Here is a 23,174-nt window from a genome sequence, read left to right as displayed (position 1 = left end):
CTCTCTAACTCAAGGAAGAAAAATGAAAACTGACAATAAACCATCATAATCTGCTTGATCAGCTGGAGCACAGAAATAAAAAAATGCTACCTCTTAAAAGAGCAGTCTGAATTATCTTGATTTGTACATAGAAATAAGTGACAACAGCTTCTAGATAGCACCACTTCCTATCCGCATATTTAAACTTAAAAGTCAAGGTTGAGTGAAAAAATATTGCTGCCTTGAAAGATAAATATATTACTTATATTAGCTATAACAGGAATATGTGCTACTGCATAAATATTTAAATTCAGATTTGGAAACTATATATTTTGAAGAAAGCAAGGCCAATAAATATCGGATTACAAATTCATATTTACAATTTCCTTTTAAAAAAAAAAAACAACCTTATGATTTTTGTTTCACTGAACTGGGGTGGTAATAGTTTGTCTATGTTGTACAAATGCTGGATTTGCACTCTGTTCTCCAAGCTAACATTTCCCATTTCCTTTTAACTACCAGAAAAGTGAAAACCTTGCCCTAAAATATTTCCATTCAAATTTCCGAGATTAAATCATATGCTTCTAAACCTCAGTCTATGACCAAGACACTTTTCCTGCAGCCCTCCAACCCAGCTAGTTGAGAGGGATGAAAAGCAATAGAGTTGCGCTAATAGAGCAACGCTAGTTTGGAACAGATAAAACAGAAATGCTGCACAGCAGGCAGCTGACAAAGCCCATTGCCAAAAGACATCCCTGAAAGAAGGATCTTAGCAAATTTTAAAAAAAGGAGGTGGGAGGAAGAGACCGTTGTACATAATTAGAGCAGAAAGGGCTTGAAATGTCTTAAAATATAAGACATGCGCCAGCCTGTAAAGAACGTAAGCAAGGAGGAGGCATTTCATTTGGCCTGCTCTTTCTCTTTGACCTACTGTAAAGATTACTGCATTTAGCTCCAGGGCAGCTCTTATGGGTCATTTTTACCTACAAAATTAGGCCTCCATAGCCTGGGGTCTCATATGATCTGATGGTTCCTACATTAATTACTGAATACCAGGTTCTTCCCTTCTTGCTCGGATAAGCTGCTGTTGGTCTCTGATGGTGCAGACTTTGAATCAGAGGATTTACAGCTGTGTCAGGGCAGGAGTCGGGAAACGATAAGCCAGGAGTAACAAAGACAAGACTGAAAATTAACTTGGCAAGTGCCATGGCACTAAAAGTTTAAAGTATGCAAAGGATGTATTTATAAAGTTTAGGAAGAATATAGACTCCAGTCACATAGATTACATGGAACAAAATGCTTAAGCGGGGCTAATAATAAAACAGTCAAGGAAGAAAATAATCTGGTCTTCCTATCCTACAAACCTACATCTGCAATTGTTCAGGCTGGGTAAGATCCCAGAGGGGTGAAAAATCACGTCACTGAACTTGTAGAGTCCTGTCCCCTTGTGCTGGACCCCCATGTTTGCTCATGGGGAGAGCCAGCACCCCCACGGAGGCGTTAGAGGAATGCTAAAATCCACCCTCGCACAGCCGATGGTGCAAACTGCACATCGCTCTGAATTTCAGAAAATGATTGCTGGTTTTAGTTGCTCTTTTTGGGTGGCTGCCCAAGAGAATTGATTGCCAGAGAGCAAAGGCTTGGGCTCACTGTGAATCAGGAGCTAATAAAACGTCTCAAGGGACAGGTGAAGGCATGCCAATTGTTTTTGAAAGTGTAGGCTTTTAAACATGACATGACTACAAAAAAAAAAAAAAAAAGAAAGAAAGAAAAAGAGAAATAAGTTTTGTTCATAACCAGCACAATAAAAATACCTGATTTCAGAGGGAAAAAAGAAAATATGGATTTTTTGCAAAATCCCACTAGAAAATTATCTCATTTCTGAGCACCTATAATGCTGACTCTAACACATCAGACTTTTCTTTTTTTTTTTTCCCTGGGAAAACCTAGTTATCTTTTACATTCCTCTCCTTTTCATTCTGCAATCGACTGTTGCCACAATGTAGTCTAACTCTTGCCCATCACTGGACCATCAATGACTGTACCAAAAGAAAATGCTGCATACAGTTGGCGCCTTGATCCAAAGGAAAACATAAATGACAAAGAAGTTTTAAGAAGCCTTGGGATAAATTCAATTTTCACTAGTTTGAGCTACTTTACCACTCTTTCCAGCAAGCTGACCTCAGCACGGACAACCCACTGCATTCACATGAAGCACTGACATCGTGTCCGTGACTGTAAAATGAACTTTGATGACACATCTGGCTCTCTGGGATGCACCAGGCTGACCGCTGGGTTTCCAGATCCTCCCCTTCTCAGGAAGTTTTTACACTTGTTCATTAATACTTAGCTTAAAGGGCAATTTGCTGCCCACTACTGTGTGGACAGCATTTTTAATAAATAATGCATATTGTGTAATGAGGACAATAAAGGCCAAGGTAAAAAATGTAAAACATTTTAGCGGGATGTCTTGATGAAAGCTTCCCATCACCTTCTCTAAATACTTTACTAATGATCTTTTAGCTTGGGGAGATTATTTTTTTTCTTAGAAACAAGTTCATAATGTACTAATAATATGCTGCTAATTGTTGAAGTAGCAAAGTTCAGATATGTTATTCCAGCTGTTCTCACTGAGTAAGTGCACTCATGTCACACTCCGAAAGCTTCAGTAGGGTGTAAGTGATACATGTACAGGGTCTTCTTCAGGTCCGCACTGCCTGGGAGAACTTCAGGCTCTCAATACAAGGGTGGATTCCAGTTTTCAGGGGTGGAATATGGAATAATGAAGTGAAATAATAGCATTAACCAATACCTAATTAACACACAATCTATTTAATTTCTAGCTCCACCATTAGGTTACTATTAAAGTATATTTAGTTGGCCTGTGTAAAACCGCATTATGGCAGCTTTTCAGAGTCAGGCTATTCACAGGCCATTTGCAATTTTCATTTCTCTTCTCTCTTTAATGTCATAGACTTAACTTCATGAAGGTCTAGAGCAGATTAGTGCAGAAGATTGATGATTACAGCCTAATAGGTTTTTTCCTTGGCCCCTCCATAGCGTGTATTAGAAACCTGCGTAGGTTCAAAGCAGCAATGTGTCTCCTCTTGGCCTCCAAGGTAAGGGGGAGCTGCATTTTAAGTAAGAGGAACCGGTATTTGAGGCAGAGCTATGTCATTCTCTGCTAGACACCAAAGTGTTTAACGTATTTGGGTACTCAGGCAGGTGAACAGGACCAGTGCCTTAAACCTAGCGCCCATGGAGCTAACAGAGTGCCATTCACTGTGGGAGGACTTTACATCCAATGCAATGCACGGTGTGTTACATCTCTCTTGTATTCCTGCCTCAGCTCCTGTTAGGGTCATGGCCAAGGGCATACTTGTCCATGATGTGCACAACTCCAGTTCTGCATCCCACCAGGCCAAAACACAAGAAGACGGCCGCATGCAAGCTCCTGCTTGTGCTCAGGGGCCGGCACAGTTCATCTGCCACCCGAGCACGGGGCAGAGGGGATGGAGCAGCACGGGCAGGTCCAGCGCTGCAGCGAGCACCAAGGGGAAGAGTCTGTGCTTGCAGCCCTGCATTTCAGACCAGGTGGGTGCTGGGACAAGGGTTCAAGCCAAGCACATTGCGGATCAGTCCATCAGCACTTATTGCCTCTCAGTAAGGTCTGGGTCATGTGCATTCACAGTTAAACTATTCCATCTGCACCAAGCCTGACTGTGGCCACAGATATTATGGTCAGCAGGTGAGCCTTGGGGAGTCACCGTCCCCCGTTCTTCCCAGCCAAGAGACCCCGCAGCAATGGTCCATATACTTAGTTGCTAACTTTAGTAAATCATTCAAAATACTGCCTAGCCCATAATATAAAGGACAGCTGTGATTTAGTAAGGCTCTCAGACTGGGCAGAGCAGAGCTGTCTCTGTTACCTCAAGCTAGAAAAGGATGAGTTTTCAACAGACCTCCTCAGGATATTTTAATTTGTGTAAGTGCATTCAAAGCATGAAAGCAGACGGACAATATGTGAATTATGAACTAATTGGGGGAAGATGGAAATGAGAAGGTAAATTTCATTTACATTATCTCCCTTTTTACGCTTGCTAAGGTCTAAGGTAAAGGCTTGGTCTCTTTCTGGTCCATAAAATATGGATTGCTATTTTCAAACTACATCAACACTGCTAATAGCCATTCCCATTAGTCAGCCGTATAATAGCATTATGATGCTATGAAATATTGACATGATAAAACAATGTAAGCCAGAGGTTACTGACGGTGCACACTCTGCTATTGACAAATAAATGCAGATTTTTTAATGCACTTCTTTTGCCACCTTTCTACCTGGCTGACAGTATATAAAAAATTTTTTCCAGATGCTTTACTCAGTATTGCTAATGCTGGTTGATGGCAGAGGAACACTGAAATTAACGGGACCATTCTCACTGATGTTTTCCAGTGTGGAAAAAGAATTCAGGAATTTGGCTAAAACGGGAACAGCGCTGAAGATTTTATATCTCAGCCAGTGCGGTGTGAGAGAGGCGAGACAGGCGTGGAGGTGCGAGAAACCAACCAAGGAGATGAAAACTTGCTGGATCACACCCAGCTTTTTGGAAGTGTGAGCACACAGAAATGATCAGGGTAGGGCAAAGTGATAGACCTGGTTGCTCCAGCACCTCTTTTTTTGCACCCACACACCTTCTCTGGAAGGGAGCTGCCCTGTACTGTGCCTCCTTCACCAGCTAGCTGCAAAGTCACCTTTCTGCAAAACAAATATACATAAACACATATCCAGCTACCCCAAGGGAGTATTCTATTGGGCATTTTTAAACATTAAAATAATTTATAACACCTGTTCAGTGCCTAATTCTCCACCCTAAATCACACCTGCAGTATTTTTTATTTTGCTGGGTTTAGCCAAATTTCATGTAACAGTTGATGATACAGTATAGATGAGAGGGAGAAGCTTATTTTTCCAGAAATAATGATTACTGGTCACCTACTAGAATGCATTCCAGAAACATTAAGTCAGAAAACATCTCTTTAATGGAAAACGTATCCTCTGTACCAGAGGCTTCCATTCATTAGTGTTTTCTTTACCTCTTGTCTTTACTGTGTTACTCTTCCTCTCTAACCGAAACATGTCCACACAAAATTTCAGCCGTGGCCGTCTCTATTTTCCAGGTACTCCAATGATGCCTGCTCCTTTACAGCTCTGTGTCCCACCAGAAATAGGGATAAAGACTCCTGCCAGGCAATGGTGCTTCATTCCCTGGTGTTTGCAGAGCAATTGGACGTTCCCAGGTACGAGGGTCCAGAGGCCCTGTCCTGCGCGTGTTTCTGCTTCCTTTGCACCCAAGAGGAGCCTAGCACAATTTTGTGGTTCTCCTGGAGAATGTGTCTGCTGGACTCACTCTCCACCTCCCAGGAGTCCAACCGAGGACTGAGCTCCCCTTCTCATTCCTCCAACCCATCTGGTTTAATGATGACTAATTTCCACTGCACATAAATCACCAGCTCCCCCTCGTTTTCCTGGAAGAATCCTTATTCTGCGGTACGTACCTCCTTATCTGTTCCTGCAACCAGCTGTCCTTCCTTTGATGGTTTCTACCAGGATTGCTACACAAAATCCCCAGACTGTATAAATCCCGTTCTGTGGAAATGTGGTGATTTTGCCACCGGGGTATCCAGCCCACTCCTGAGATGACAGGACCCGAGGAAGGGTCCGTAACAAGCACTGGCTTTGATGTTCTCTTCCCACACGCTCTGTCGCCTCATGTCTGAGGCTGTACGTACCGCAGGAGGGTACAACAAGAGCAGCCTGAGGAGAGCTTGTCTGGTGGGGCTCGTTCCAGGAAGACGCGTGTTTCTGGTCCCCATTATCTGCAGGAGTCAAACAGAGGACGCGTCAGTGTGAGCCGACGGGTAGTGCTGAGCTAAGGAGAACACAGCCGCGTCTGAACACATACAGCTTCTGTGTGCCTTTAACAACTTACACTTCACAGGCGAGGTCTGGATAACACAGGAAATTTCACCGCCAGATGCTGTAGCCCCTACCTGCAGACAGAGACCACACAAGGGAGCGGAGTAGCACCGGGTGAAGAACGGAGGAAGGGAAGGATGGGGTCACTGCTCACCTCCTGTGTCCCGGCACTGCGGGGACAATGAGATCTCCTCTCGCTTCCCACCAGCATGCGACACATCCTCTTGCTTAAGATAGGAAGCGTAGCTTTTGCTTATGGAGGTGCGTGGATGCTCCAAACTGCTGTGCAATTAAAACAAGAATGAAACAGAGAAATAGGAGCAATGAATGGAACCTTAAAAAGAGAAAGGAGAAGCTCACACTGGCAGGGGATGTGCTTGCTCCCCGGCTATCGGCGATGAAGCTGTGAAGTGGGTTCCTTTGTTGTGCCCAAATTACGGGATGTCGCTGCCATCCCCACCGGCCAGACAGGGCTCTGCCTCCAAACTGGAAAGGCAGAGACCTAACGGCACAGTAAGCCCATCAGCGGGGCTTGAACTGCGGCGTTGGGGGGAATCATTTGCCCATCACAACAGGCACAAGTGCTTGCTGGAAATATCCTGCTGCCTCCACTGATGCCTGAGGGTCACAGCCCCACATCCAAACAGGCTCTCCGATTTACCAACCTGAGGGTACAAGCAACAGTCTGCAACTGTGACTGTTGTAGTGCCATAAGGCTGATAGAAATCCTGGAGAAAGCTTACATCGCCGCTGATTGCAAGCATTTTCCCTGGTCTTATTCAGGAGACAGCTCATGAGTACAAGCCCTCAAAAATAGACCTTCCCGTAAGACTTAACATTACTAGATTTTAGCACAGGTTTGAAACCTTGCTCGGTCTAGGTTATGATGCTTGGAATATGGTCTCCTGAGTTAGCACTTTACTCTGCTGATCTGGCTCCTTACCTGAGCAATGCTTAATAGCCGTAAAGTAGCAGAAACCATTCCAAGTTGTGCGCTGCGTTGCTGAGCTGGTGGGTGAAGCACGGACAATTAAAAATGTAGTCAGAAATAAGTTTTCAACCACAATAGATAAGAGAAGTGATATGCAAAGCAGTTGCTTGTCCTTACTATTTACCTTGGTTTAGAAGCTGATGGCAACCCTCCAAAGAAATGAGTTTAAACTGAAAGCTGAACTCAGTTTAATTAGTTTTAAGGTATTGACACCACAGCAAGAACCATCAGACAAAACTTCAGTGCTTGATCAAACACATGGCTTTATCTGTGTCCGATGCGAGGCTTTTGCTGCCTAAACCTGAAAACTTATCACTTAATGGCTTGGCTCGAAAGAAAGCTAATTTGGGATGGTAAGTGGATTGACTGACCAATTTGTGTTTTAAGACTAATCCACATGTGCTGTACTTCACAGTGCTCCTTGGTGAACTCCTCACCTTGTTCTGAAGCTTTCTGTATAAGCTATCTTCTGTGACAAGTGCAGGGAGATGCAGTGAAGAGTTAAAAGTGAATCTCCTGCCTCTTTGAACTGTTTTCTCAGTACTGCGTGTACACAGATACACTTTTGATGTGTTAACTAGAAAATCTGACTGAAAAAGAACAAAGCAGCTGTCACTGAAAGGAAGACACTGACGAAGAACCACACAGCCTTTTATTGAAGAACTGTCAAGATTGATCCTACAGCACTCAGTTTGTCTGTAGTATTTATCAAAGACCTAGATCAGATGAAGGAAATTAAAAAAAAATAATAAAATTCTATCCACTGGACATTTATAAATGGTATCTGAAAATGCATTACATTTAAGACACCTATGAGAATGGGTTTTTTAACAATTCAGGGACTGGAATATAAGCACACTGGCATTTTTCACAAGTCTTTGAAAATAATAATTTGTCATTGTTGAACAAACTCATTTAATTACTTGCGAAGTCTTAAGTAGCAAACTTGATTAAAAAACATTCTGTGTTAATAAATAAATGAACTCATAGATAGTTCAAAATCTCTTGCCTTTAAAAGAGAAACAAAGCATGCAATGCATCCTTTTAAGTACTGACATTCACGTTACAGTTGCGCCGTGAGAGCTCAAAACAAGATCAGGGCACAAGTGTGCCAGAACCTCCCCAAACATCTGGGTAGGCTGCAGATGGCTGCATGAGCAGAGGGATTAAGGCATTTGCCCAAGGTCACACAAGGAGGCCTTTGGATAGTCAAATCTGCAGCCCTGAGGGTTTCAGTCCAGTACTCTACCACAAGGCCAGCCGCTGATGGAACATCCTTGCTGGCCTAGGGATGAAGCACGTGATGTGACGATGTGAACTAGGGTGATACATATCTCACAATGGCAATGACCACCGTTGAAAGGATATTGAAAGCCAAAATTCTCTCCGGATTAATATCGCAGGTCCTGGTCCTGCACTGAGCTCTTCTGGGGAACCAGCAGTCCCTGGCGGGGGTAGCAGAGCAAAACCTGTGGTTACTGTGTGATATCTCTTGGCAAATGCTGACAGTTTAATGATGAAGACTCTGGAGATATCTCCAACACGGAGCCAACAAGACAAGTTCTTCTCCATCAACCTCTCTTTAAAAGTAACAAAAATACTGTCCTTTCTTCCAAAGAGGCAAATGCTGCACAGAGAGCTCTGAAGTACTGTGCAAGTGTCGATTAACATACAAATTCTACTCGTCTACACACACACACACACACACATATATACTCTGGGAGGGGAGGACAGATTAAGCTTTCTGTCAGTGATGGAAATGGAAGTTGCACTAAGGAGCCATGGAAGCCCATGTTAAAAAAAAAAAAAAAAAAATGTTTTGTGCCATTACCCTTTGTGGAAGAGCACAAGTAAATCCTGGAAAACCTGGTGTGCTATTCTGCATCCTGGACCATTTCAGGCACTGTTTCAACACACGCAACGAGAGTGGTTGCCGGCCTTTCTTTAGCCAAGGCTCACCTGAAGAAATCAGGAAGAAATCTGCACCTCACTGGGTCCAGCTCCTTACACCACACTCACACATTTTCACTCATAATAGTTAATACCTCCTAACTACCAAGGCTGCCAACATTTCCACCTCTCCTTCCAGTAGAGTAAAGCCACGTCCCTGAACAGGATAGGGCATATGGCCAAGAAAGGCATATATATGGTACATCAAAGAACTGTCCATAGGGGGTTCATGCACACTCTCTTTGCACTGGCAAGCAAGACGTTTGCTAATAAGGTAGTCAGGCCTTCATAATTAATTCATGTGCCTACCGACGAGCACAGCACTGGCCTGCTTCTCCCATGAGAAACGGCCCTGGGAGACGTGGCAGTGGGTTAGGCAAAGCAGGGGTTAAGGAGTTGGATTGGGAATAGACGTGTGTCTCAGTTTGACAGTCATACGCTAACTGGGGATGGCTGAACAGATGCTCTCCGAATGCTAATGTCACTCATGGTGTTCTACTTTGGGCAGACTCTCTCCACCAGCACAAGTCATCTGGGAAACGGCTGAGCTTGGAGGAGCTGGTGGCCCTTGTCCTGGGGCACTGGGGCTCTGCCCACATGGAGCTTGCCCCAGCGCACATGGCCAGGCTAAAACCCTTTGCTCAAACATTATTTAAGCACCTTAAACCAGCATTGCCCCTTTTTGCCAGCACTTGGCAAGGGGTAGATTTCTACAAATCACCTGGGGATGGGGCCTTAGCCATTCAGATACTCTTGGAGGAATTGAAAAAGTGCACTGGACTTGCTATGTATACTGTAAAAGACATTTAGCAAGTCCTTAGCCAGCATATCTTCATTGATTTAGACACCAGCTCTGTATTCAGACCAGCTCCTCCAGACTCAGAGTCCTACTTCTGAAGCACCTTTTGAAGCAGAAAGGTCTGTGCTATCAAAGGCAGTGCATGGTCAAGACCTCAAATAACAGGCTGCTTAGATCGAGGATGTACACAGTGCCACGGGGACCTGTGACATTTTATAGCAATCATTAACAAGACATGCTTAAATTGCACTTGGAGAAAATATATATTTATTTAAACTTTGAGCAGAAGACCCCAAAATTTTAAAATCACATTGGAGCTGTCCATTATAAACAAAATAGCAGAGCTCTTCCTTAGCTCTACCCATATAAACTTTCCCTGAAATTAATCAGTAATTTGTCTGGGTGATTACAGAGATGCGGGACTCTGAGTGTACAGGCAGAAGCTTGCTTACATAGAATGCTCTCAGTGGAGTAACACTGATTTACACCACTGAGAATCTGTCCCAGAGATTTTACTTTTTCTGAAAAACACTTCCCGCTGTGGCAGACATAACGCCATATCAAAGGCATGTGCTGTAATACACAATAAAGATATAGCTTTCATAATTTTCAATTACACTTCCTCTGCAATGATGTTAGTGAATCTCACCCAAAAGTAAATTATTCAGTGCAGATGATATAGAAATCATTTGATGAGTGTCACTTTTCCATTTAAAGTTTTACCAAGATCTTCTTGGATAAGGGGCTCTTTTTTCACATGACACATTTTATATTTTGTTTCTGTCCCTCACCTTCATTCAGCAGGCTGTTTCAACTTTTTAATATACTTTTCTAACAAAACATTGAGTAGCCATTCAAATAGGTCTATTCAGGGGAACTGCTCATTCATTCAGCCAGAAGTACTGATATATATGTTTTATTTAGTTTTAAGAATACTTTTTTTTTTTTAATTTTGAGAACATTGAAAGCTAGAGCCAAATATGAAAAGGCAACCTTCTTTCAAGGCAGGCTTGGAGGGAGAAGTATCGTGGGCTGCACTGGGAATCCTTTTCTTTCATGTAAATAAATAGTTCATTTACAAGAGCTTTTTAAATGGAAAAACATATCCAATACACCAATACATTTAAACTCAATCATATGGTAAAATACAGCAAACTGAAAAGCTGAATTCCAGAATGTTTTTATCTTTCTTTTCATGAAGTTACAGATACATTGGAATCTAATTCCAAAAAAAATTAAATGTCCCTTTAACTTCACAGTTATTTTCTACTTGCTGTACTTCAGGTATGTACAACAATTAATCATTTCATTTTCCCATCTACTTTTTCTCTTCTACCAAACTATTCAGAATCCTGCTCATGTGACATGGCCAGGAAATGATGTCCTAGGTTATGTTTAATACGAAGCAAGCTTCTACTTTTATGTGTGGATCACTAATACGTTCCTTATTACCTCAGCCATACTGGTCAAGAAGCACCAGGTATCGGTACCGTAAGTGTTGTGTCAATTATTTCTGTTTGGAAATGGGTGGGTAACAACTAACTCCAGCCATAACTATTTTTGCAAGCATGGAAGCAAGGGAAGGAGCTGGAGGAAGAAAATGAGGCTTGCACATTGTTACGGAGTGTTCAGCCAACACAGAAAGAAGCCTCTGTACCATTATACTAAGTTGGCAAAAAAAGCCCCATCTCTATCTACTGGAGAGAGGATGGTGAAATTTCACTGATAAACACATACATTAAGATAGATCAAGAAGAGCCTTGAATAGGAAAATCAGCAGCTTGTGTCCGAGACTAAAAGATGTAGCAGCAAAGGAGATAAAAGATGATGGAAGTCTGGATGAGAGAGATTTAGCGTGTGTTGATGTACAGGAAAGGCTGCATCAGCCGTGATGGGAGGAGAGATGACATTCTTCACTGTTTTCCTCCTTCTGCCTTGGAGTACTGCACCTGCCTGCATTTCCCTAATTCTTTAAAAAAGGCCTGGATCTATCTGCAGCTCATGACAGGTGACACATACCCATGCAAACCCCCAAGCTTCAGCATCTGTCACTGAACACATCAAAAGCATAGCAAAGTATACCTGTTTGTCCTGGCATTTATCCTGCACTTGCCTTGGTTTTGGCACCACTTAAGGCAGTGCAGTGCAAGTCTGGTTCGAACTTGTTGTAAATAGCCCACAAGCAAAGGTCAAAGGCAGTCTTTATCCCTTGTGTCTTATATACTAACAGTATTTTTCTTAACAGTCTAGAAAACCTTCCTGAAGATTAAGACTTCCCACTAGTCCACAGACATACACAAATTTTTGTCCTCTGCTAGTAATAATCTAGAAACAGAGACATGCAACACTATCTGAAAAAACCAAGGAGTTTTCCAGTGGGAAACTACACCGCTGCATTACACCGCTGAGGTCTGTAAGTCCAACTGAAGTTCTGCACCTGCAATTGATGCACAGTCTTTGGGAGAAGAAACCTCAAAACTTGGTGAATTATGGTTCCAGGGTATGGACCAGAACCGTTGTGTTATGGGCTGGCACACCAGTATTACTCAGAAGTAGTTCATAGGCAAGTGACAGAATAATCAGAGCTGTGGAAAAACCCTTATGTGAAGAGCTGGAAATTACTTGGGATTGTTTACCTTAAAGGAAAGGGCATACAAGAGAAGTGGGTAATATAGATCAACTAGGACCTTCTGATCTCCCTGACTCAAAACATAAGGGGAACATTAAAAGATGGGAAATTAAATACTGATGGTTACTCATATTTTCCCAATTTGCTAAAGTGCAACAAAGTCCTTGAAGACTACAACCTTGCAAGATTCAAGAAGGGACTGGACGTTTGTACAAATTTCACTATCTGGAGAAGTTCTATCTCTGCTTAACAGCCACCTAGTAAACGCAACACATCATGATTTTAGCCATTCTTAGATTTTGAAATGGCAGACCAGTGTGGAAAGCAAAAAGCTCCTATCTCCCTGTTGTTGGGTTTTATATTACAAATGTTAGAGTTCCCAGACTTTTGGGGCTCATGGACCACGATAAATCCACTGATGTTCCTACTGATTCCCGTCCTAGCAATGAAGAACTGATAGACTTACTAGTCTTGCCATCTAACACAAATCCATACATCAGCTACAGATCATATACCCTTGCCATATAACCAGATTGACAGCCCATGCTGGGAAAGCTGGTACAAACTTTGACTACTGTTGGCGTGCTCCTTGTACAGACTTCAATTCAAATGTGCACAGTACTCAAAGAAACCAGACCATGGCTCAAAAGACAACAGGACACCCCTTTTTGCAAGCCGGCTTATCTCTCTAAGCCAGCGATCTATCAGGCAGATGATTCCTCCCTACCGCAACCACTCATCTCTGAAAGAAAATTTGTAATTCCCGTTCTTGATTTCCTTTCAACCTGTTTCTCTAAAACAATCTTCCCCTCAGGCAACGTGAGTCTCCAGCCTTTGTTTGGCTGAAGATGTAAATATTTGGGCACTCACAGATTTGATATATATATACATATTTGTTGGAACATTTACCACCTGCTATTCAAAGTTAAATCCATAGATTACAGAAAACAAGTTCTTTATCACTTTTTGTCTAATGTAAAATTAAAGACAGCTGAAAGCCTACAAGCTTATAAGTCAGTTGTAGCATAATTACCCCTCTAAGGCTTGAATAGCAGTGAGGAGCCAAATCTTTGCAAAGGCCCATCATCCCAGCAAGAGCTCCAGGAGCTTCTGTGCTCCTAAGGACATTCAATCAGAGGTTGTTAAAGCAGAGGCCACAGACTAATGAAAACTCCTCGGCTGTACTCCGCATGAGCTCTCATCCGCCACTGATAAAGGCTCACTTGGCTCCTGAAGCAGGGAGACCCAGGGTCTCCATAGATCATCACGTGCTCCTTCTGAGACCAATGCAGGTAACACTGTGGTGATGCATTGCACAGGGTTTTCCCAGCCCCCTTCCCAAAGTTAAAAGTGGTTTTTAGAGGTTTGTGAGATCTTTACACAGCCAAACCCTTCCCGTGTGTGAGGTCAGGTCTACCAAACCTGCATTGCTTTCCCTGGGTGGCTTTTCTTCTGTAAGGCACTGAAGCAGTACTAGGAACAAGGTCCACCACTTGGCTATGGGCAGGTTTCTCCTCTCTCCAGGCATCTCAGAAAATTCTTCAGACTCAAAACCAGATGAAGCATCTGGGTGCCTAGTTACAGCCATTGAAGTGAGGTTCTGCCAGCACTCAAAAAAACCCCCAAACAAATAAACCCCAACACCAAAACAACAAAAAAACAACCAAAAACCCAAGGAGATGTGTCTGCTGGGAGAACTGCGTTGCATTCACATGCTTCTTGTTTTCTATTAAGTTTCCAGGTGGTGACCTGGGGTGGTCAGAGCAGAGGAGAGCAGACTACGTAGGAGCAGGACGTGTGTGTGGAGTGTACACAGTGGCACAGCAGGGCTGGTACAAAGTGACGCAAACTGCAGCAGTGCCATGACCTCCAGTATCAAACTGGGCTTGATTCTAAGTACTACGTACGGGCCTCTCTAGGTTTATTTCACTCTATGATGAGCTTTCAAAATATGCTTGAATAAAAAATAACATCCCTAAAAGAGAGCAGGCTTACTTTAGACATTTCAGAATTTCCCAGTCCCTTGTGACTACTCTCAGTGAATGCGTACCAGCGCAGTTTCAATGCCCACGCCCACTACCGGCATCCAGGCTCCAAGCACAAAACCAAATTGTTCACCTGGTAACTGCTTTTTGCACTTAATTGTCTACGTGCAAATATTTTTGAATACCCAGCTGTGTATATGGGACTTAGATGACGTACACCGAATGGTACACACAACAGTATAAGCAATATTCTCCAACCGAGAAGGTTTGGAAATCTGAGAAGCAGAAGCACTGATAGCTGGTCATTAAACTGACTGTTTGGATTTGACTGTTACAGGAGAGGAAAGGTATGTCTCTGCTCCCTAATGAAAAGGATAGACAAATATTGAAGCAGAGTAAGTTGGACTTTAATTACTGTTTTTGATGTCTGATCTATGACTCCCTAAAAGTTTTGTACAGGAGTAATGTGTAAGCATCAGAAAATTCCACTGGGATATAGTTGAGGTCCAGTTTGCAAAAATATCCTCTTCATAAAGAAACTCAATGCCCTCTTTTGCTTGGCAAACCATCATGAATTTATGATGCATTGCATTTGGAAGGCAACACGGCGCACAGCTGAGGCAAGTTACTGAAACGCAGGGAGAGTAAAAGCAAAATGTTCTGAGAGTGAGGGTGCATATGGGGATGTATTTGAAAAAAATTATATATATATAAATATACACACACATTTGCTAGAGAAAATGTATATGTATTTATAAAAAAATCTAAACTTCTCACCAGTCAAAAGTTAGAAATGATGCAAAACGCATCTGCTTTGATAAGCCTGTTATAAATCTCACAGCCTGAAGCTTTTAACTGACCCTTTCCAGTTCATGAATATTTTAAGCGAACCCAGTTTAATTTAAAACAACCCTGGATCAATATATGCATTTATTCTGGTACTGTCCAAATTTCAGGCCCTTGTATAATCAAAAATTGTATCATACATCTCCAGTTTGACTCCAAATCTAGGGTTCATTCAAGGCTGGACCTCAAATAAGGGGTAAACCTACGTAGATTGAAACCTAAAAATGTCTGTATGGAACCTGGCCAAGCAAGACAATTTGGCTAACTATATTTAGAGCAATCCCGTGACATAAGGTCTCTCCTATTGTCCGAAGCTGACGCTCAGAGCAGCACAAAAATGCCCTGGGGAACAGGTGGTTTCCAATATCACTTTGCGATGGAGTTCAGCACGGGATATCAGCAAGGAGGCATTTCTGCATGCCAGGGAAGACCACGCTACCCAGCTTCAGAAAACCCACCCGCTTGTTCCCCAGAGCACTGCTGGGAAGAAGACATGTGCACCCCACCAAGAACTGACAGCTCCAACCTAGCGGGGGGCACCTTCCACGCAAAAATAGTTTCAATAACCCAGAACTGCTGCTGTCCTGAACATCTTTTGGAAGAAGTGCTCTTGCCTGTATGACACACTTCTTCATCCAGGTGTGCAGAGGGAGTCGTAGGATGAGAACCGCGAGGCTGACAAATTATTCTTTGAAGATTTTGAGGATCTTGGAGTACTTGTATGACTTTGCAAGACTTGCAAAAAGCAGCTATTTATAAGAATAACTCCAAACCTACTGTCCAGTTTAAATATTAATGGAATTAACAACTGTTCACTGTCCCACAGATCAGCGTTCTCCGCCTCTCATCTTCATGTCAGTGAGAGGCATTTCTTAATAACCAGAGTGAAAATTAAATCCTGCCTCCTTCTTAAAGTCAATGAGAGTTTTGCTCTGAGTCATAATTTATTATATACTTATGTTTTTCCTTCCTAATACTGTTCATTTTTTTTTTAAAAATTCTCTTGAAAGACACTAACATATATTCTACTGCACTAAATATGTTTTTCATTTGAAAACCTCTCCTTCCATACATCTCCACCCCCTGCAAAATTCATTTGGTGCCACTAACATAACGCAGATCCTGTATTAATCCAAGCGGCATACTTCTATTGCCGTTAAATTTCATAGCAGTGACAGCCGCCTGGCCGTCATCCTCTCACCTGGTGTGGGAGCAGCAGCCAGCTCCCCAGCTGCGGTCCCTTGGGTGCGCTGGGACACCCTTGTGAGCACAGCACCCTTTAGAGACTTCCCAAAAGCATGGGCAGGGATTTACAGGTGTCCGTGGGAAGGGCTGTGGAGTTTCTCACTTCTCAGTTGTAATTTTAATGCCTGAAAAACATCCATTTCCATAGGAAGGACAGCCTAAGTCAGCTTCCAGATGCTTTGGTAAAGAGAAAAGCTATTGGTCATTTTAAATGCAATTAATAACAGATACTAAGCTAAGAGTGCATCACAACGCCAACATTTCTGCCTAATCACACATGCTAGCAGTGATAAAAAGGCAGAAACATGGGCCGGTTTTACACTTGAGGTGCATTTGGGGGGGCTTATTCAGTGCATAGATTGTGTAACCAACCTCTAAGGAAATACCTGCATAAACATCCAGCCTATGACTTCATTAAAATGCTCAGTGACTCTATGGGAAGTCCATAATAACCTCCATAGAAAGAATGCAATCAATATGTTATCAAGAAGATAAGTCAGTGTCAACGCTAATGTTTAAATATTCATCTACTTGTACCAACATCTTGCCTGTTACTGAAACAACAGGAATATTCAAAGATTAACTCTACATAAAAGACTCGGTAATTTTTTTTCTCCAATTCCTTGTTTTTCTCTCGTCAGTTCTACGAACAGTTGTTAAGTAGAACAGGTTGGCATTTTTTCATCAAAACGTTACTTATTTGAAAAATGGGTCTTGGAACAAACCAAGACTTTTGCAGAAAATTTTCATTTGGGGAAATTTTTCAGCTTGTTGTCAAGAAAAGTGAAAACTGAAAAGAACTCATTTTCCAGGATACACAATAGTTCTGAATATATAATCAAAAGAGCTAAAAGAACCAGACGGTATTTGTTTTAATCCAAAGAATTTGAAGGGAGAGAATATAAAAGGACTCATATTAACTGCAAGCACATTTATGAGGAGCTTCAGAAGAGAGAAGATTTGCTTCTTCATTCAGGACGACTAGACTAACTCCAGAAAGTACCACAGGAGAGGAGAGGACAACTTCCTAGCATTTGCGACCCACTCAAGCCATTTCTATCACTCAGAGGACAATTCCCAATATTTCTGCAGTGAAAGATCTGTTTAAAGTCAGAAATAAAGAAAAAACTTTATGTAGAAGATTAAGAAGCATGTGAAACGCTTGGACAGACAACTGCTGAAGTTCACTGAAGCTTGTGTTCTGCATGGTGCTGCTTGGAGGCTCTAAATATAACCAACATTTCTGCCACCAGAGGCAACAGTCCCCTGCAAAAGGGGAGAAAACTGATCTCCCAGATGATTGCACTGCCCTGAGAAATCCTGCTGAAGAGCATTAACATGGTTTCATGCAAGATGGTGAGTACATCTACCTGAGATCTGGAAAAAGTAATGTATGGTAGCAAACCTAGTCCCACAACTAATTCATCTATTGCAGCACAGGCACTGTGCAGCATATCAAAAGCAAATCAACACTTCCAACACCTTATTCACAGGTAAGCATTGAAGTTAAGCCTGTTACCATTTCGTAGGTGGGATCTGAACATCCAAATTGGATGACTGATATGACAGCAAGAGAAGCAACAGAGACAAACCACACTGTCATCAAGAGAGTTTTGTAATGGAATAGCATAGTATTTGCCATTTTGCTATTTACCAAAAGCCTTGTTTTAATCAGGGCTGTAATTAAAGCCCTTAATCATTCTGAACAGTTTTAAATGAATGGCTTTTCTCATGCGTTAACATATCATTTGTGCAACAACTGTACATGTAAGGTAGTGTCAGTAGTCTGTCCGGACATAGGAAGTAGCCTATGGAAACATAAATCTATTTGTCGGTATTTTAATACAAATCTGAAAATGCTAGTTTACACATTTAAGAAGCTGTTACAAACTGTCAAGCAAAAAAATATGTATCTTGTGAATTAATGAGGCTTCCTAAAGACACAAACTGAGTCTGTACACAGCATGCTGCGCTGGTGAAAGGGGAGCAAGTAGAGCATGGCAGAAAGCGCTTGCAGCTGCCGTGTGGGGTTGTGTCCTGAAGGACATCTTCCAGGGGAGGGCATATTGTCCCCACAACCAAGCCAGCAAGGGCTGAATTAGTCCTCATCGAGCCCCAGATTGGGAAAGGACTTTAACAAAAGTGGGAGTGGGATCTACAGCTTTCCCTGATGCCTGGATACATTTTCAGGCCACCCCTGGATTCAAGAACATATTCAAGTATTCACATGGGAAAAGATTGAGGTGGGAGTTACTTGTACTCACCCATGAACAAGAGTCTGCCTGCGTTTGCTACCACCGATGAAGTCCTGGTACCAGAAGCTTCACGGATTGCGACGGAGTCATTTGGGCTGCAAGTAAATGAAGGCTAAATCCAGGCCTTGGTAATGAGAGGTATTTCAGGGTAACCCATGTGTACTGTCAACGTACTCTGCTTGGTCCCTCTCCACTCCTCTCCGTTTGCCTTGGTGTGATGGGGCGACAGCAGCAGCACCGGCAGCAGAGCAGGGGAAAGAGGTCAGGTAGGACAGGTGGGGAAGGGAGAGCTCTAGAGAAAGAGGAAAGAGGCACTGAATGGAGAAAAGACACTGGGTAGGTGAAAATCTAGCAGCAAACACTCACTGTGATTTGAGAGTTTTGAAGAATTTCAACCTGTTCTGGTGAGAAGGCATATGCTGTAAGACTGCATTGGGGTTCTCCAAGGAAGAGCATGTATTTTCCTTCCCTGCTTTAAAGAATTAAAACAGTGTGGAAATTAATATGTAATCAGATTTATAATCACAGTGTAAAACACATATGGTATTAGGCAAGGCTGGGAAAGGTATCCAATTTTCAGTCCTCAGCTCCTTGCGTTTCTCCTCCCAACAACTGTTTAACTCTCTCTCTTGAAGATCATAAACCTCCTGTTCCCAGGTGCTACCGCGCTCTTCTGTTCCTCTGTCAGCGGGCCGAAAGGCAGCGAGAGCTTCCCAGAGCGTCTTGCTCCCTAAAGGAGTGGGAAAGGCAATCCCTTTCTACCTTGCTAGCCAAAGGTGCAGGAATTTGCCACAAAACCTTTTGCCCTAAGGGAACTGCTGATTTCTTTAAGAAAATGTTCCAAAGTGGGTTTTGCTGAACTTCCAGCAAAACATTGACGTGTTTCTGAGGAAGAACTGGTGGACTCGCAGTGCTGCGGTGGACTCCCCAGGGAAGCCCTAGCAGAGGGATCAAAGTCCTCAGCAGGGCACGTCAGAGCCCGGGCCTCCCAAAAAGCAGAAAACCACCAGGATTTGTGTCCTCACGGCACCTGGTAGGTCCAGTTTCCTCCCCGTGCAGCGGAGAGCCAAGAGAGCCACATCTCACAGTTCAGAGTTTCCTCTCCCGCTTCGCACTGGAAATTTGAACGGTCCCTGCCGCGTTTGCTCCAGTTACGTGCTGAAACAGAGAAGTAAAAGGCACCTGTGTGAAGCACTTTACCGACCTGCTGCCCTTGGCTTTGCATACCCACATACCTGAGATGCCCGTCTCCCAGACGTCCTCCAGCATGAGAAACTTTATGTGTGCACTTCAGGGCTGCAGCGCGGGGTGCAGCCAGCAGGTATGCCAGGTCACTGGTCTTGGGTCACCAGACGTTACCCGCAGCACCTATGCCTTCAGAGGTGTCACCTTAAAACGTTTCTTTCGGGGCGACCAATGGTGGATGGATGAGCTAAAAGTATAAAATCCCCCTTTTTCTCTCAGAGGCCACAATAACATTCAGTCCCACTTCCATGTCAAGCTTAGGTCTGCATTTTAACATATACATCGAGGAGACTGTTAAAAAAAAAAAAAAAATCTAATATTATGCTTTTGAATAGAGAATTTACCTAAGTAAATAATTATTTTTAAACCCAAGATTTAGGCAGCTTTAGTATTCCACATTATGCTAATGTTTGACAATTACTAAGTGTGGGTATCAGCCAGCATTTTTTTTTTAAGTTTAATTTAAAGCAATTTGACATGGAAAGGTTATTACTTTAGTTGCCAATAAAAGCTGTACTTTTAACATAAGTGTACACCAAGCCCTAGGGTATGTGACTATTATCTTTTCTGCAATTATGTGGTGTTCTACATAAATGTTTAAAAAAAAAAAAAAAAAAACTTAGAAATATCAAAAGTACTAACTTAGCTACAATATAAAAGTTGAATAGCAGAGCCGGGAAGCCCGGCTCCCGCAGACACAACACAGGTTGAGGTTTCCTCCTAGAGGTACCGCCGGGAACGGCGCCTCCGCCCGCGGCCGCTCCGCGCCGCTCCGCACCGCTCCGCGCCGGGGCTGAGCTGCCCTGAACCACCCCACCAAACACAGATGCTGCCATTTCCCAGCTTCAGCTGCATTCCCCAGAAAGGTGCTTTTTTTCCAAATTTTTTTTTTTTTTTCTTCCCTCAGGTCTTCTGTGCTAAGAGGGGGAAAAAGGCTTTTCTTGCATCCCTCCGAGCTTTGCTTTCCCTTCATAAAGGGAAATCGCAGCTTCCACTCGCTTTAGGGCTGCGTTGCCAGAAAAGACCCCACGACTGTAGCGATGAACCTCCCCCTCTGCCCAGGGCAGGGTGCGATCCCGCACCCGGCGGGGAGCCCCGTTCCCCGGCGAGCTGCCACCAGATCCCAGCGCAAAGGCAAAGTTTGGTCCTATCTGCCAGAAGCACCACTGCACGGTGAGCCCTGCCTTTGAGTGGAAATCAGCTTTTTTCCCCCAAGAAATTACAGGGGAGACCATGAAGAGCCACAATGTCGTTGCCGGAGCCCGTGAAGGGCTGGAGCCCTGGGTACAGGCATGTGGAGGAGAGAGGTGAAACTCTGTCCTGAGGAGGAGACAGGCCGGCTCACACATGTGTGGGGAGATGCATTTCCCTCCCGACACCTGCTCTCCTCCAGGATTCCTTTCTTTGGCCCAAGTGAGGATGCCATGCAAACCAAAAGTGCCGTGAGGGCGTTTGCCCGTCGCCCCGGGGACTTGGCACCGAGTGCCGGACTCCCTCGGGCCGCTTAGTTTTGAGCCCCTGCCGTGTCACGGAGCGAGAGACGGCCTCTTCCACCAGCCGCTCTGGGCCAACAAGAGGCAGAGCCAGGGTCCGCGTGGCCGCACGGCAGTGTCTCCAAACAGGGTCCAAGCCCCACATCAACCTGTGCAGGGAAACTCGCTCCTCTCTGCTCTGCCCGCTCAGCCCTTCAAAGGCAGAGCCTGGGGGCAAACAGATCTGAGCGAGACAAGCTCTAGTCCAAACACCGGAGGCCGCTTAGCTAAGAGATCATTTTGATTTTTTTTTTTTTTTTAAAGTCTGGGGGGTTTTTTTTTCTGTCTGGGTTTTGTTTTTAAAGTTAATTTGGAAGCTTGTGAAAGTCGCAGCACGACACTTACTGGCTGAAAATCTTCTTCCCCAAAACACCCGGCACCAGGGCAATGAACTTCAGCTTCCTGCAACGCCCTGCCAGTGCCTTTGGTGCTAACCTGCAACCATCTCCAGACAGGGAAAGGGAGTTCAACCTCAGCAGCCTGTTCAGCTCTTTGTCTTTCTACCGAGAAAGCGAGAACATTGGTTACAGTTCCAGTGCCAACTGCAGTTCATGTTTCAAATTAGCTCAAGTTTGTTATTTTACACTTTAGGTAGGAGCTGCAACAAACTGTTCACCAGCAGTCCAAGCGATAGTATACAAGCCCCTCTAGGATCCCTTGGAAGAGCTCCTGATGAGTTCACCAATGTTTGCACATTAACCTCTGGGTGAAAAGCCAGCCAGAGGGATGTGAGAACTCCACCGAGCCCTCCAGAGCATGACACAAAATGATGCAAGTGTGGGAGCTAGGAGAGAAAAGGTTTTGTGAGCCCAGAAAAATAATAAAACGTTTAAATCCTTAATTGTTTTTCTTGAAGATTTATCCAAAATTGAGCTCTCCTTAAGCCTGTGAGTTTGCAGAGCATTGTCAATAAATTAGATCATGCACACAAGGCAGGGATTTCAAGCCAAAAAGCTCTAGCCCTGAGTCGCTTAACAGCAACACTCCCCAGAAAAACGACTCGAGATGAAACATGAGATATGTATTAATTATCAATGGTCTAATAGAAAATTTAATGAAGACAAGTATCTTCTTGCACTTTATCCATGATAACGATGATAGTACGTCAGCGAGATGCATACCTTACGACGTGGCGGTGAATGTCAAGTCTGAAGCCATTATAGCAATTCACCACAATAATGGCTAGCCAATGTATGGACTTGTAGCACTTAATCAAAGTAATGACATTCATCCACAATTATTTATGTTATGGTAACAAAGAGCTGCCAAACGCAAAACAAATGACATGAGGATTTGCAAGTGAATTCCTTCCCGTAAATTCTCCTTAGGTTATGCTTAAAGGCCCTCAGGATGGAAGTCTGTATAAATTCAGAGCGTTATCGAAACGGTGGTGTTATTGTACCACGTTTTATTGCCTATAAGCAATGAACCCAGCGCTATTGCCGAAATGAGCTCTTCAGCCAACAGAACTGTATTGGTACCATTTGAGCTGGCCTTGATTTACACCCAAGAGTTGTCTTCAGAATTTTACGGGAGAAAAAAAAAATATTTGGAAGAAGACCTTTGCTTACATCTGCCTATCAAGAAAAACAAAGACCCAGTTGTATCAACATTTATACATGGGTTTAACTTAAAGTATATGAGCAGTCCCCACTTACCTCAATGGGCTTTGGATTAGAGCCATTATAATTACCAACCATGATTCTCCGTTAAGTGCAGTACTTTTCTTTCAGGGGCATTT

The sequence above is a fragment of the Aquila chrysaetos genome, chromosome 20, assembly GCF_900496995.4.
Source record: "Aquila chrysaetos chrysaetos chromosome 20, bAquChr1.4, whole genome shotgun sequence".
Taxonomy (NCBI): domain Eukaryota; kingdom Metazoa; phylum Chordata; class Aves; order Accipitriformes; family Accipitridae; genus Aquila; species Aquila chrysaetos.
The sequence above is the reverse complement of the archived record's forward strand: the minus strand, read 5'-3'. Positions refer to the sequence as shown.